Genomic DNA, 16942 nt, shown 5'->3' on the forward strand with positions numbered 1-16942 from the left:
AGACTGGCGCACAAGCTGAAAGGGCAATATTACTCTCCCACTGTTTTTTATGTTTTTTTTGTTTTTTTCAGGGAGACTTTAGAAACCAAATAATATTAAAAAAACCAAAAAAAAAAAAGGCTTTCTATGGCCCACTGAATGAGAGGGAGAGAGGTGGCACACCCAGGAGTCAAGACTGGCACACAAGCTGAAAGGGCAATATTACTCTCCCACTGTTTTTTTATGTATTTTTTGTTTTTTCAGGGAGACTTTAGAAACCCAATAATATTTTAAAAAAAAAATAAATAGGCTTTCTATGGCCCACTGAATGAGAGGGAGAGAGGTGGCACACCCAGGAGTCAAGACTGGCACACAAGCTGAAAGGGCAATATTACTCTCCCACTGTTTTTTTAGGTTTTTTTTTTTTTTTCAGGGAGAATTAGAAACCAAATAATATTAAAAAAAAAAAAAAAATAGGCTTTCTATGGCCCACTGAATGAAAGGGAGAGAGGTGGCACACCCAGGAGTCAAGACTGGCACACAAGCTGAAAGGGCAATATTACTCTCCCACTGTTTTTTTAGGTTTTTTTTTTTTTTTCAGGGAGATTTAGAAACCAAATAATATTAAAAAAAAAAAAAAATAGGCTTTCTATGGCCCACTGAATGAAAGGGAGAGAGGTGGCACACCCAGGAGTCAAGACTGGCACACAAGCTGAAAGGGCAATATTACTCTCCCACTGTTTTTTTATGTATTTTTTGTTTTTTCAGGGAGACTTTAGAAACCCAATAATATTTAAAAAAAAAAATAAATAGGCTTTCTATGGCCCACTGAATGAGAGGGAGAGAGGTGGCACACCCAGGAGTCAAGACTGGCACACAAGCTGAAAGGGCAATATTACTCTCCCACTGTTTTTTTAGGTTTTTTTTGTTTTTTCAGGGAGACTTTAGAAACCCAATAATATTTAAAAAAAAAAATAAATAGGCTTTCTATGGCCCACTGAATGAGAGGGAGAGAGGTGGCACACCCAGGAGTCAAGACTGGCACACAAGCTGAAAGGGCAATATTACTCTCCCACTGTTTTTTTAGGTTTTTTTTTTTTTTTCAGGGAGAATTAGAAACCAAATAATATTAAAAAAAAAAAAAAAATAGGCTTTCTATGGCCCACTGAATGAAAGGGAGAGAGGTGGCACACCCAGGAGTCAAGACTGGCACACAAGCTGAAAGGGCAATATTACTCTCCCACTGTTTTTTTATGTATTTTTTGTTTTTTTCAGGGAGACTTTAGAAACCCAATAATATTTAAAAAAAAAAATAAATAGGCTTTCTATGGCCCACTGAATGAGAGGGAGAGAGGTGGCACACCCAGGAGTCAAGACTGGCACACAAGCTGAAAGGGCAATATTACTCTCCCACTGTTTTTTTAGGTTTTTTTTGTTTTTTCAGGGAGACTTTAGAAACCCAATAATATTTAAAAAAAAAAATAAATAGGCTTTCTATGGCCCACTGAATGAGAGGGAGAGAGGTGGCACACCCAGGAGTCAAGACTGGCACACAAGCTGAAAGGGCAATATTACTCTCCCACTGTTTTTTTATGTATTTTTTGTTTTTTCAGGGAGACTTTAGAAACCCAATAATATTTAAAAAAAAAAATAAATAGGCTTTCTATGGCCCACTGAATGAGAGGGAGAGAGGTGGCACACCCAGGAGTCAAGACTGGCACACAAGCTGAAAGGGCAATATTACTCTCCCACTGTTTTTTTAGGTTTTTTTTTTTTTTTCAGGGAGAATTAGAAACCAAATAATATTAAAAAAAAAAAAAAAATAGGCTTTCTATGGCCCACTGAATGAAAGGGAGAGAGGTGGCACACCCAGGAGTCAAGACTGGCACACAAGCTGAAAGGGCAATATTACTCTCCCACTGTTTTTTTATGTATTTTTTGTTTTTTTCAGGGAGACTTTAGAAACCCAATAATATTTAAAAAAAAAAATAAATAGGCTTTCTATGGCCCACTGAATGAGAGGGAGAGAGGTGGCACACCCAGGAGTCAAGACTGGCACACAAGCTGAAAGGGCAATATTACTCTCCCACTGTTTTTTTAGGTTTTTTTTTTTTTTCAGGGAGACTTTTGAAACCAAATAATATTAAAAAAAAAAAAAAAAAAAAAATATAGGCTTGCTATAGCCCACTGAATGAGAGATAGCGCACACACAGCAGTGGCACACAAGCCCTGACTGAGGCCAATATTTTTCTCCCACTGATTGATGTAGTGTTTCTGTGTTGAGGTAGATTTTAGAACACAAATCACGGAAAAAATAAATAGGCTTTCTATGGCCCACTCAGTGAGAGATGGCACACACAGGGATGGCACTGTAGCAGAAATGCCAATCTTAATCTCCCACAAAAAAAAAACAAAAAAAAAAAAAAAACTGTCCTACAATTACTATCTCCCTGCAGTAATGTAAGCCAGGTATGGCAGGCAGCAATAGGAGTGGACTGATGCACAAATTAAATAAAAAGTGTGGACAAACAAAAAAGATAGCTGTGCAGAAAGGAAGGAACAAGAGGATATGTGCTTTGAAAAAAGCAGTTGGTTTCCACAGTGGCGTACACACAGCAATACAGCTATCACGGAGCCTTCTAGGGCAGCCCAATGAGCTACAGCGCTGAGGGGAAAAAAATAAATAAATAGCTTCCACAGTCCCTGCACACCGAAGGTGGTGTTGGACAGTGGAAATCGCTGCAGCACAAGCGGTTTGGTGGTTAGTGGACCCTGCCTAACGCTCTCCCTGCTTCTGATGAAGCGGCAGCAACCTGTCCCTAAGCTCAGATCAGCAGCAGTAAGATGGCGGTCGGCGGGAACGCCCCTTTATAGCCCCTGTGACGCCGCAGACAGCAAGCCAATCACTGCAATGCCCTTCTCTAAGATGGTGGGGACCAGGATCTATGTCATCACGCTGCCCACACTCTGCGTTCACCTTCATTGGCTGAGAAATGGCGCTTTTCGCATCATTGAAACGCGACTTTGGCGCGAAAGTCGCGTACCGCATGGCCGACAAGCACAGGGGTCGGATCGGGTTTCATGAGACGCCGACTTAGCCAAAAGTCGGCGACTTTTGAAAATGATCGACCCGTTTCGCTCAACCCTAGCTGTCACTATTCAAAATACGTCCACTCATTTTGGTGTGTTATTCCCAAAATGGAGGATGGAAGAAGAAAAGGGTTGGACAAGGAAATGACATCATTTCTTTTTTTTTTTTCCCCACTGCAGTTCAAGCTTTATTTGTGTCAAACACACAGACAATCTGCAGAGAAAACCGCATTAAAAACCGCACTAAAAACAGCATCAAAAACCGCACCAAAAACCGCACCTGCGTTTTCTGCCAAGAGCTGCGGTTTTTAATGCAGAAAAATCCGCAGGAAAATCTGCAACGTTTGCACAAAGCCTAAGCTGTCCTGAGCAAGGTAGTTTTCTTTCTGTTTAATTATTGTATTGTTGTTATTGTTGTTACGACTGTTGTGTTTGAAACTGTAAATATGTTGACGCTATATAAAGAACTATAAATATTAATATTAGAACACAGAGAAGCAGGATGGAGATGTTAATTATGGCATCATTGCTGCTCACCATCTTTGTGATTTCCTCAAAGTTTTGGAGGATGGTACATATGTGTGACATCCATTTCCACTCCTGAGATCTTATGTGTGAAGTCAGAACTGAATACCGACGGCCTTGTTGATGCTGGTAGTCAACAACTGCCCTTTTCTGCTCACAAATCCTTTCCAAATTATGCAGTGTAGAGTTCCAATGCCCGAGAGGACATCACACACCAGTCGGTGAGCCAGAAGCTGCAAGCACTGCAGACGCATGGCAAGGGCCGATGAAGCTCTAGCTGACTTTCTAAAATGGGTACGCAGAGCCTCGTACTTTTTCTAGCAGATCTGGCACCTCCATGTTGGTTTTCAAAAAACGTTGAACAATGAGGTTAAGCACATGGGCCAGGCATGGCACGTGTGTGAGCTCACCTCAACACAGAGCAGCCACCAGGTTCCAGCCATTGTCACACACGACCATGCCTGGCTGTAGGTTCAGTGGTGTCAGCCACAGATCTGCCTGCTCTTTCAGAGCTGTCCACAACTCTTCATCATTGGGCGGTTTGTCACCTAAGCATATTAGCTTCAGCACAGCCTGTTGCCGCTTAGCTGAGGCAGTGCTGCAGTGCTTCCAGCTTGTGACTGATGTATTACTTTCGGTGATGGACGCTGAAGAGGATGCGAAGGAGGAGGAGGTGCAGGAGCTGTAGACTGTGGGGGCAACCCAGATTGAAGTAGGGCCCGCAATACTCAGGGTTGGGAGGACACGCACCATCCCAAGGTCGGACTGGGTCCCAGCTTCCATTATGTTAACCCAGTGTGCCGTTAGTGAGATGTACCGTCCCTGACCACAAGCACTTGTCCACATGTCTGTGGTTAAGTGGACTTTCCCAATAACAGCATTGTGGAGGGCACGTTTAATGTTGTGGGACATGTGCATGTGTAATGCTGGGAAGGCACACAGGTACAAATAGTCCCGCATGTTCAGGGCCTCGGGGTAATCTGCGACTGTACCCTCTCTTTCAAGTTACATATCCATGCCCTTGCCTCCTCCTGCCCACTACAACTCAAAAACATTTCCAGGATCCGTACATTCCAAGAAACTGCAAAAATGTTTGTGCACGCCCTCATGATCTCCCACCTCCACTATTGCAACCTTCTACTCTCTGGCTTCCCCTCTAGTACTCCTGCACCACTCCAGTCTATCCTAAAGTCTGATGCCCGAGTAATCCAACCGTCCCTCTGTTATTCTCCAGCCTTCCACAACCTGTCTCCATACATCTGTAACATGGTCTGCCAATGTACGACTGGGTCATGGCTTCCTCTCCTCTAACCCAGCGTGCTGTCAGTGAGATGTACGGTCCCTGACCACAAACACTTGTCCACGTGTCCATGGTTAGGTGTACTTTCCCTTCAACAGCATTGTTGAGGGCCCGGGTAATGTTGTGGGACACGTGCTTGCTTGTGTAATGTCATGACGGCAGACCGGGAAAAATTGTGGCGGCCGGATAACGAGTACCTTGTGATGATCACCGCCATCAGGTTGCGGAAATCTTATGTCTCCCACGGGCTTAAAATGCGACATTTCAAGCACAAGCAGATGAGAAATGTGTGAATTTAGTACTGTGGTGTTGGCTCTGTATTTCCTCTTGCGTTCCATGGACTGGGGTATGGACAAGTGAACTCTGCGCTGGGACAATAACGTGGACATGCTTGTTGATGGTGCTAGTTGAGTTTGTGTGGAACTGCAGATGCAGGGCATGAGGCATCTTTGCATTCACCATGGACGTGGATTGGCTTGCATGCACAACATTGGAAGAAGCAGTGGTATCACCCGCAGACACTGTTCATGGAGCCTTGTGTTCAACCAACAAAGTCGGGTGCTTTGCTGCCAACAAAATGGACGAATTAGAACTAATGTTGTTGGAACATAATTATGACATGGTGGGGATATCTGAAACATGGCTGGATGAGAGCCATGACTGGGCTGTTAACTTGCAGGGCTATAGTCTGTTCAGAAATGACCGTACAGATAAGCGAGGGGGTGGGGTGTGTCTGTATGTAAAATCGACCTTAAAACCCATCCTGCGTGATAATATAGGTGAATCTAATGAAAATGTAGAGTCTATGTGGGTGGAGATAAGGGGAGGGGGAAAAAATAATAAATTACTGATAGGGGTTTGTTATAAATCTCCAAAAATAATGGAAGCAATGGAGAATATCCTCGTAAAGCAAATAGATGAAGCTGCGACTCAAGGAGAAGTCATTATTATGGGGGACTTCAACTACCCTGAAATAGATTGGGGAACAGAAACCTGCAGTTCCAGTAAAGGTAATCGGTTTTTGACAACTATGAGAGACAATTACCTTTCACAACTGGTTCAGGACCCAACAAGGAGGGGGGCACTGCTAGACCTAATATTAACCAACAGGCCAGACCGCATATCAAATATAAGGGTTGGGGGTTACTTGGGGAATAGTGATCACGAAATAATAAGTTTTCAGGTCTCCTTTAATAAGATGTGTAGTAGAGGGGTGACAAGGACACTAAACTTCAGGAGGGCAAATTTCCAACGGATGAGAGAGGATCTTGGTGCAATTAACTGGGACGATATCCTGAGGCATAAAAATACACAAAGAAAATGGGAGACATTTATTAGCATCCTGGATAGGACCTGTGCACAGTATATACCGTATGGGAATAAACATACTAGAAATAGGAGGAAACCAATATGGCTAAATAAAGCTGTAAGGAGCGCAATAAGTGACAAAAAGAAAGCATTTAGAGAATTAAAGGAAGTAGGTAGTGATGAGGCATTAAATAAATACAAAAAATTAAATAAATTCTGTAAAAAGCAAATCAAGGCAGCAAAGATTAAGACAGAGACTCATTGCCAGAGAGTGTAAAAATAATCCTAAAATATTCTTTAACTACATAAATAGTAAGAAACTAAAAAATGATAGTGTTGGCCCCCTTAAAAATAGTCTGGGTGAAATGGTGGATGAGGATGAGGAAAAAGCCAATATGCTAAATGACTTTTTTTCATCAGTATTTACAAAAGAAAATCCCATGGCAGCCAATATAACTAGTGATAATAATCCCCAATTTAATGTTACCTGCTTAACCCAGCAGGAAGTACGGCGGCGTCTAAAAATCACAAAAATTGACAAATCTCCGGGCCCGGATGGGATACACCCCCGAGTACTGCAGGAATTAAGTACAGTCATTGATAGACCATTATTTTTAATCTTTAAAGAGTCCATAATAACAGGGTCTGTACCACAGGACTGGCGTATAGCAAATGTGGTGCCAATATTCAAAAAGGGGACAAAAACTGAACTCGGAAATTATAGGCCAGTAAGTTTAACCTCTACTGTGGGTAAAATCCTGGAGGGCATTCTAAGGGATGCTATACTGGAGTATCTGAAGAGGAATAACCTCATGACCCAGTATCAGCACGGGTTTACTAGGGACCGATCATGTCAGACTAATTTGATCAGGTTCTATGAAGAGGTAAGTTCCGGTCTGGACCAAGGGAACCCAGTAGATGTAGTGTATATGGACTTTTCAAAAGCTTTTGATACAGTGCCGCACAAAAGGTTGATACATAAAATGAGAATAATGGGGATAGGGGAAAATATGTGCAAGTGGGTTGAGAGTTGGCTCAGGGATAGGAAACAAAGGGGTTATTAATGGAGCACACTCGGACTGGGTCACGGTTAGTAGTGGGGTACCACAGGGGTCAGTATTGGTCCCTCTTCTTTTTAACATATTTATTAATGACCTTGTAGGGGGCATTCAGAGTAGAATTTCAATATTTGCAGATGACACTAAACTCTGCAGGGTAATCAATACAGGGGAGGACAATTTTATATTACAGGCTGATTTATGTAAACTAGAAGCTTGGGCTGATAAATGGCAAATGAGCTTTAATGGGGATAAATGTAAGGTCATGCACTTGGGTAGAAGTAATAAGATGTATAACTATGTGCTTAATTCTAAAACTCTGGGCAAAACCGTCAATGAAAAAGACCTGGGTGTATGGGTGGATGACAAACTCATATTCAGTGGCCAGTGTCAGGCAGCTGCTACAAAGGCAAATAAAATAATGGGATGCATTAAAAGAGGCATAGATGCTCATGAGGAGAACATAATTTTACCTCTATACAAGTCACTAGTGCAACCACACTTAGAATACTGTGCACAGTTCTGGTCTCCGGTGTATAAGAAAGACATAGCTGAACTGGAGCGGGTGCAGAGAAGAGCAACCAAGGTTATTAGAGGACTGGGGGGTCTGCAATACCAAGATAGGTTATTACACTTGGGGCTATTTAGTTTGGAAAAACGAAGACTAAGGGGTGATCTTATGTTAATGTATAAATATATGAGGGGACAGTACAAAGACCTTTCTGCTGATCTTTTTAATCATAGACCGCTGACAGGGACAAGGGGGCATCCTCTACGTCTGGAGGAAAAAAGGTTTAAGCATAATAACAGACGCGGATTCTTTACTGTAAGAGCAGTGAGACTATGGAACTCTCTGCCGTATGATGTTGTAATGAGTGACCCATTGCTTCAATTTAAGAGGGGACTGGATACCTTTCTGGAAAAGTATAATATTACAGGGTATATATATTAGATTCCTTGATAAGGCGTTGATCCAGGGAACTAGTCTGATTGCCGTATGTGGGGTCGGGAAGGAATTTTTTTCCCCATGATGGAGCTTACTCTTACCACATGGGGTTTTTTTGCCTTCCCCTGGATCAACATGTTAGGGCATGCTAGGCTATGGGTTGAACTAGATGGACTTAAAGTCTTCCTTCAACCTTAATAACTATGTAACTATGTAACCATGTGCCTGATCATGCTTGTGGTGGTTAGGATGGGAGTTTTGCTACCCCTGCTGATGCGGGCATGGTGCAAGTGGCCTTTTTGGGGTTATCTGTAGAGTCTTTAAAAAACAACCAGGCTGCTATGGGACATTCAGTGTCTCCCTCTCCCACACCACCTCTTCACCTCAACCCCGGTCTTTCGGTGTTCTCCAAGACTCAGTTCTAGGACCCCTACTCTTCTCCATCTACACCTTTGGCCTGAGACAGCTGATGTAATGGCACGGTTTGCAATATCATCAGTACGCCGATGACACGCATATCTACCAATCTGTACCTGACATCACCTCCTTACTGACCAAAATCACAAGTCTTCCCGCTATTTTATCCTTCTTTTCTGCTCGCTTTCAAAAAGTGGACATGGACATAACGGAATACATCATCTTTCGACCATCTCATGCTGAATAGACATGAGAGCTGTGTATGCATCATTCGGTACCACTTTAGTAAGAGGGAAAGTTTGCCCAAGAGAAAATGATTTTCCAGACATTCACGGCCTTTTTTGTACATTTTTTGCAGCTGTGATCTTCATCTTCTTGGTGTGGAAGTGGTAAATTTCAAAGTCGTCATCAATAACATCATCATATCTTGTAAAGAGGAAATCTGGTGTTTCCCAGGGTCGTGGTTATCAACGTTTAGTGCCATTCCTTTAACAGTATTCGTTACACTAGAACAAATAATTTTCGACTGTGACATTTGGATATTATTGGTAATACAGTATGTATGGGTGAAGATGAAGAAGATTGTGCCACGGGTGTGTTTAAAGTTACAGATGTGCACTTTTCTTTAAACTTAGTTTTTCACAATCATCCATCAGTTGGTTTGGTTTTCCTCCAACACTGATCTGCTTTATCTAATTCAGCATCTCACAAACATGTTGCACTTTGCCCTTTATACAGACACGTGTGTCTATGGCAACATATTTTTGACAGGCATTTTTTAGGCCGAGTCTAACACACGCATCTGTTACACCGATTTTCTGATGGGCATGAAGCACATACTTGTGATTGGTGGTGGCTAAACGACTAATCATTGTAGGCTGTATCCTGGATCTCATACGTCCTATAGCCACTGCTGTTATTAATCATGTACGTTCCCATTCCTGTCATCACCATGCCCCTTTTCCTGATCACCTCATCTAACGATTCGTCCGCCATATTTTTACTAAAAACCTGCACCTTCCCAGCAGCAATTTTTTTTTAAATTGACCCCCCCCATGGGGAAATGTTTGTCAGCCCATGCACTTAGTGTATAGGCATTACAAGTCTAGGAAACCCGCTCCTTTACATTGGTCTGACGGGCATGAAGCACATACTTGTGATTGGTGGTGGCTAAACGACTAATCATTGTAGGCTGTATCCTGGATCTCATACGTCCTATAGCCACTGCTGTTATTAATCATGTACGTTCCCATTCCTGTCATCACCATGCCCCTTTTCCTGATCACTTCATCCAACGATTCGTCCGCCATATTTTTACTAAAAACCTGCACCTTCCCAGCAGCAATTTTTTTTTAAAATTGACCCCCCCCCATGGGGAAATGTTTGTCAGCCCATGCACTTAGTGTATGGGCATTACAAGTCTAGGAGACCTGCTCCTTTACATTGGTCCTACTTTTCAATGAGGCCTTCATTAACTTCTCATCATTCTCTGCCACTAGATCACCAGGGTTAACGTGTTCTGTGCTGTTACAGCCAGTCCAATTTTTGGAAAGGGTGGCTACGATGCCCATAAAATATTTTTTTTAAAGATACCCCCCATGGGGAAATGTTTGTCAGCACATGCACTAAGCATATGGGCATTACAAGTCTAGGAGACATGCTCCTTAACATTGGGCCAAGTTTTTAATAATGCCCTCCTCCACATATCATCATTCTCCGCCACTAGAACACCATGGTGAATGTGTTCTGTGCTGCTACAGCCATTCAATTTTTGGGCAAGGGCATCTATGATCCCCATAAACAATATTTTAAAAATGTAACCCCCATGGGGAAATTTTTGTTAGCCCATGCACTTAGTGTATGGGCATTACAAGTCTAGGAGGTACGCTCCTTAACATTGGGCCTAGTTTTTAATAATGACTTCCTCCACATATCATTCTCCGCCACTAGAACATCATGGTGAACGTGTTCTGTGCTGCTACAGCCATTCAGTTCTTGGGCAAGGGCATCTAAGATCCCCATAAATATTTTTTTAATAATGTATGTACCCCCCATGGGGACATGTTTGTCAGCCCATGCACTTAGTGTATGGGCATTACGAGTCTAGGAGACCCGCTCCTTTGTAATGGGAATTTTTTCTTTATGAGGCCCTCCTCCATGATTCTTCCAAGGAGGGATTGTATTGCATGCAAATTTGGGTCAAGGCGGCCCGTGCATTCAATGCCTAGGAAAACAGTATGGCAAGACCAACTGAAGAATGTGAAGTGAGTTTTCCCGTGGCCAGCCAGTACCTGGGTTCAAATGCTTATTGGGGTGCATATTACTTAGTAGCATGGCAGGCCTTGCAGTTAATACATAAGAAAACAGTATGGGATTACAAAATGAATAATGTGAAGTGTATTTTCCTGTGTCCATCCAGTACCTGGGTTCAAAGGCTTATTGGTTTGCATATGACTTGATAGAAGGGCAGGCCTTGCATCCAATGCAACCTTTTTAGAGGAGGCCCTCCTGTACCTCCCGTGAAAGGGGTATTGGGGTGCGTTGTAATTCTTGGCAGCCGAGACACTCACTGCATAGGCAATAACAGCATAGGAGACCCAATGTTTAATAATGGCCCTTTAAGAATTAATGCCGCCTGATGCCCCTCTAAAAATAGGCTTTGTGACTTTAAGAGTCCCTCCTTTATAAATGAAACAAGATGTGTCTCCTTATGTGTCACACACCACATGGCCAGCTAGTGTTGTTAAATGTTACAATGACATTTCCCAGTGAATGCATTTGTATTGGTTGAAAGCAATGTTAAAGTTGAAAAACGCATCAAAAACGCTGCGTGTGAACATAGCAGAAGTGGTGGAGGAACATTTTGGTCTGGGGTTCATTATTTTGCTTTATATACAAGTCATTGCCCAGGAAATGATGTACCTTAACATATTTACCAGCAAAATCCATTTTGGTTTAGTTTTTGAATGTTTTTGGGTGCACCTGTAAAAATGGCGTGAAACTCTGACAACACTGCAAACAGCTGTGACCTAGAAGTCAGAAAAGCTTTCAGGGGAGATCCCCATGATGCTCCCATGTCATTTCTGCAGTGTTTCCATCATTTTCAGACGTTTTGAGACCTTAAAGGGATGGCTGTAAAAATACTCGGGTTTCCCATAGACTTACATTGGGCTCATTGCTCGGGTCGAGTACCCGAGTATTCCAATTTGCTCGACCTGAGCAACGAGCACCCGAGCATTTTAGTGCTCACTCATCACTATTAAACACAGCTGGACTCCAATGAAGGAGTAGAACCATCTCAAGGAGAATCACAAGGAAATGGACAGCATGTAATTTAAATATGAGTGTCTGAGCAAATTGAGGAGTGAGGACCCTGCCTGCAAGCTTACAATCTATGAGGAAATAGGGAAGACACGAAAGGTGGATGGTAACAATTGCTTGTATTGTATGTTCCACCCATCACTATAAAAATTAGATACAGGAAAGAAATATATCTTGGTACCGTGTTAGCCAGTAGATAGAAAAATATTTAGAATTGAGAGTCCTCACTCCTCAGTGGTTGATACCTTTTAATGGCTAACTGAAAAGATGGTAACAAATTGCAAGCTTTCGAGACTACATACGTCTCTTCATCAGGCAAAGACTAAAACAAATTCTGAAGAATCACATATTTATGCACAACATAGTATAGGAAAAAAAAAAAAAAAAAAAGGGTGAGGGGAAAAAAAAAACATGGATAAGCCAGGTGACATGAAGCAGAATTACCATGGGTGATAAACAGTTACGTCCATAAATATTGGGCCAATTCTTAGATAAGGATTGTTTTATTGTCCTGTGATTAGGGTCTGTTGTGATGACCCCCACATGGTCTGATGGGCAAGTTCCTTAGTTGTAGTTAGTTGATGTAAAAAGACATAAATCCGTGTGACACATTCATTCCTGCATCAGACCATGTGGGGGTCATCACAACAGACCCTAATCACAGGACAATAAAACATTCCTTATCTAAGAATTGGCCCAATATTTATGGACGTAACTGTTTATCACCCATGGTAATTCTGCTTCATGTCACCTGGCTTATCCATGTTTTTTTTTTCCCCTCACCCTTTTTTTTTTTTTTTTTTTTCCTATACTATGTTGTGCATAAATATGTGATTCTTCAGAATTTGTTTTAGTCTTTGCCTGATGAAGAGACGTATGTAGTCTCGAAAGCTTGCAATTTGTTACCATCTTTTCAGTTAGCCATTAAAAGGTATCAACCACTGAGGACTCTCAATTCTAAATATTTTTCTATAATAATTAGGGTATTCACATAATGCTGCATGAATCGGTCACCAGACAGTATGTGTACAAGTGCAGACGCAGAGAGCTATTAAGTGCATGTAAGGTGGGTGAACAAGTGACACGAGGGTCAGGATTTTGAAGAAAATTTTGTGTCGACAAAACAGGGATAGTTAGATAACTGTGGTGAAAACTGACATCCTGATAAAAATCTGATCCAAAACACTAATGAAAATTATTACATTTGTTGTGTACAAGAAACTTCACTGATGTATAAATGAGTCTTTGCAGTGGTAAATCTCTACCTATTTCTGGTTGCCTATCCTAGACCTGGAGGATTGCCTTCCTAGAATAGTGTGATGAAGCAGTCATGACCATGATTAAATAACTTGATTAACAAACACATGTACAAATGTTTTTCTGGTGTTCACATGTTTTATAGAGTGTATAATGTAGTAAGGCTAGGTTCACATTGCGTTAGAGCAATCCGTTTAGCGCTAGCGGATTGCGCTAACGCAATGTATTTGTAGGGGCCACATTTAGGGGTCGCGCTAACGTCCCCGCTCTCGCAGATCCCCAATCTGCGAGAGCGGGGAACGGACCTCGGGCGTGCCGCGGACGCTGCAAGCAGCCTCCGAGGCGCGCCACAAAAGAACGGCACATCGCTAGCGCGAGCCGAAAAAGGCACGCGCTAGCAATGCGCTTCAGGCTGAAACAACATTGCTGTCAATGGGTGCGCTAACGGACCCGTTGCACGGCGTTAATTGCGACATTTTCGCCGTGCAACGCTGTCCATTAGCGATCACCCACTAACGCAATGTGAACCTAGCCTTACACATTAACAAACTTCACGCTTGTAACTCATGAGATCAGTAAATGCAACTATATGTTGTGTTAAGTATCCCTTGCTTGGATGCAGAATAAAAATTACACCTAATGCTCTCATACAGCTGTCTGCATTTATGGTGTATACAGTGTTAATGTCCTTTTTTTTTTTTTCAAGGATGGAAAGCCAGTTGCTAAGCATTTCTAAATGACAGCCGCAGGGTTCATTAAAAATATGGCAAACATTTGCAAAGCTCATTAAGTGCAGTTTTTTTTCCTGTATGTGTATCAGATTCCTCCTCTGCATGTTATGCGTGACCAAACATCTATTAGCCTTAATCCCATTGATGAGTTTCATACATTCAAACCGGCAATTAGAGAAAACAAAAGAGATATTTATTGAGATAATCACATAAGGACATTCATATTGGTCTTGGCTCCTGCAAGATGACAGATTAATTTCCTCTTGTTAATCTATATCTGTTAGTGAGTGCTTGCTTTGTTCAATTATATGTTGGCATTTTAATTTATTTTTCTTTGTGCTGGAATTTGGGTAGCACTAGAAAAGTGCAGAATTTCTTCAATTTGTTTTTATTAATTTATTCTAGTAAAGAAATAGTTTATAAACTGTTAAACTCTGACAGCCTCAATCCAACCCAGGTTTGCATTTTTCAATTTGTTTCTCATGGACGCCATCAACTCAGTGAATAGATGATAGTGTTTGCTGGAGAGGACCAGAAGCCACTTTTCAATGCAAGTCTATGAGAGCCTCATTCTGGCTTCCATAAACTTGCATTACGAGCTTATGACCATTCCTTCTGACGTCCAGTCAGTCAGAAGTTGTGGTAACAAGATGGCGGCATTGGACTAAAGCGGGAAATAGTATAACATTAGGAGCAGGAATCTTACATTAATAACATAACATCAGAGCAGAAATAAAATAAAAAAAACACTGTATTGGTTCTTCAATGACATTGGCTTTATGTTTGGGGTTCTTGTTCTGCTTTATGCTTGATAATACATTTGGTGCTGATCAGGTGCATCCATGATGGTATTTTATGATGGATACTTATCTTCTGTGTATATCTCAGAACTGAGAATACCAGGAAATGGGTAAAATTGAAGACCATAGATGCAGAGGTCAACCAAGTAAACTTAGTGCAGCAGATAAAAGACAAATCATACGTTCGTGGTATACTGGAAGATGTCCAGCAGAGCCATCAGCATAGAACTGGAATTAACCAGTGTGACTCAGCTACATCCATCTACTATTCGGAGAAGTCTGACCAGAAGTGGTCATCGTGAAAAAATTGCATCCATAAACCATACTTTCAACATAGGAACAAGGTCAAGTAACTCAACTATGTACGAAAATATAGAAAATGGGGAGAAGAGAAATGGCAGCATGAGTTTTGGACTGGTGAGTCAAAATTGGAAATATTTTGTTGTAACAAAAGACAGTTTGTTGAGAAAGGGCTGGACAGTGGTTCCATAATGAGTGTCTGCAGGCAACAATGCATCATATTGGAGATTCCCTGTAAGTTTGGGGCTGCATTTCAACAAATGGAAGTGAGAATTAATTCAGAATTAATGGTAATTTCAATGCTGAAAAATACAGGCAGATGCCTATCCACCATGCAACATTCGGAAGGCATCTATTTGGTCCGAATGTATCCTGCAGCAGGACAATGACCCCAATAAACAGCCAATGTCCTCACAACCTATCTTAATAAAAAAAGAACAAGGAGTCTAGGAAGTAATGGCATTGCCCACATAGAGCTCTGATCCCAACATCGTGAATTCTGTATGGGATTACATGAAAAGTCTAAAAGGAATTGTGCAAGCCTTCATTCATAAAAGATCTATGGTTAGATCTCCAAGATGTTAGGACAACCTCTCTACTGATTTCCTTTAAAACTGTGTCCATGTCTACCCAAAAGAATTGATGCTTTGGAAAGGAGAAGGGGGGTCCCACCAAATATTGATGTGATTTAGATTCTCCTTCATTTACTTTGTATTTTGTTAATTTATAAAACTAAATTATTAACATATCTATTTTTTTAAATCATTCTGACTTTGCAGCATTGCACCTGACTAATACTTTTGAATAGTACTGTATTTCTTACACTAAATTCACATCACTTTTTGGGTGTACTGTCAGCATATGTATCATTCAATTTCACTTAAATATATGCTGAAATGCCCACAGGCTTTAATAAGTAAACAAATGTTATAAGGTACTATTTTGACATGCCTTTGGCCAGGAAAAGTTGATATCTTGTAGCCCCAACTACGGTATTTTAAATAATTGTCGCCAACATCACATTATATTTTTAATACAACTATATACAAAAATTAACTTTTTAAACATTGCATTTAATTCTGGATCTAAACAACTGTATTGACATATGGTTGCACTATTCTGATTGTTGTAATGGTCCCACTGATTGCATGCACTGTCCATTATGTATTTTAGCCTTATAAGTTTTTATCTTTTTATGTATGACTACCGTATTTTACACTTTGTAAGACGCACTTTATTTCCCCCAAATTTGGGGGGGAAATGTGGGTGCGTCTAACAAAGCGGATATACCGCTTACCATTACAGGCTGGGATGAGGGGGTGTCCGCCGCTGCTACCGCCCGCCGCCGCTGTCGCCCGCCGCCGCTGTCACCCGCCGCCACTGCCAGGGTTGTCCGCTGCTGCCCCGGGTGATGCTGGAGGCTCCGGTGCTGCGGGGGGCTCTGGCGACATTTTGTGAAAGACCAGAGCCCCCTGGCAGTTCGTCCATGCGTTCTAGTATGACTAACTCCTGGAAAATGGCCGCCGGAATCTCGGGAGATGAGATTTCAGCACTGAGATCTCATCTCTCGAGATTCCGGCGGCCATTTTCCCGGAGTCAGTCATACAGGAACGCATGGACGAACTGCTGGGGGCTCTGGTCTTTCACAAAATGTTGCCAGAGCCCCCCGCAGCACCGGAGACAGCCCTGGAGACAGCCCTGCAGCACCACAGCCCCCTGTAGTACCAGAGCCCCCTGCAGCACCAGAGCCCCCTGCAGCACCAGAGCCCCCTGCAGCACCAGAGCCCCCTGCAGCACCCCTCATCCCAGCCTGCAGCACAGCAGCCCCCATGCAGCACCGAAGCCCCCCTGCAGACCCCATCATCCCAGCCTGCAGCAATGCTCCACTCCTGCCTCCAGCAACGACCCTG

The sequence above is a fragment of the Ranitomeya variabilis genome, chromosome 1 (genome assembly GCF_051348905.1).
Source record: "Ranitomeya variabilis isolate aRanVar5 chromosome 1, aRanVar5.hap1, whole genome shotgun sequence".
Taxonomy (NCBI): domain Eukaryota; kingdom Metazoa; phylum Chordata; class Amphibia; order Anura; family Dendrobatidae; genus Ranitomeya; species Ranitomeya variabilis.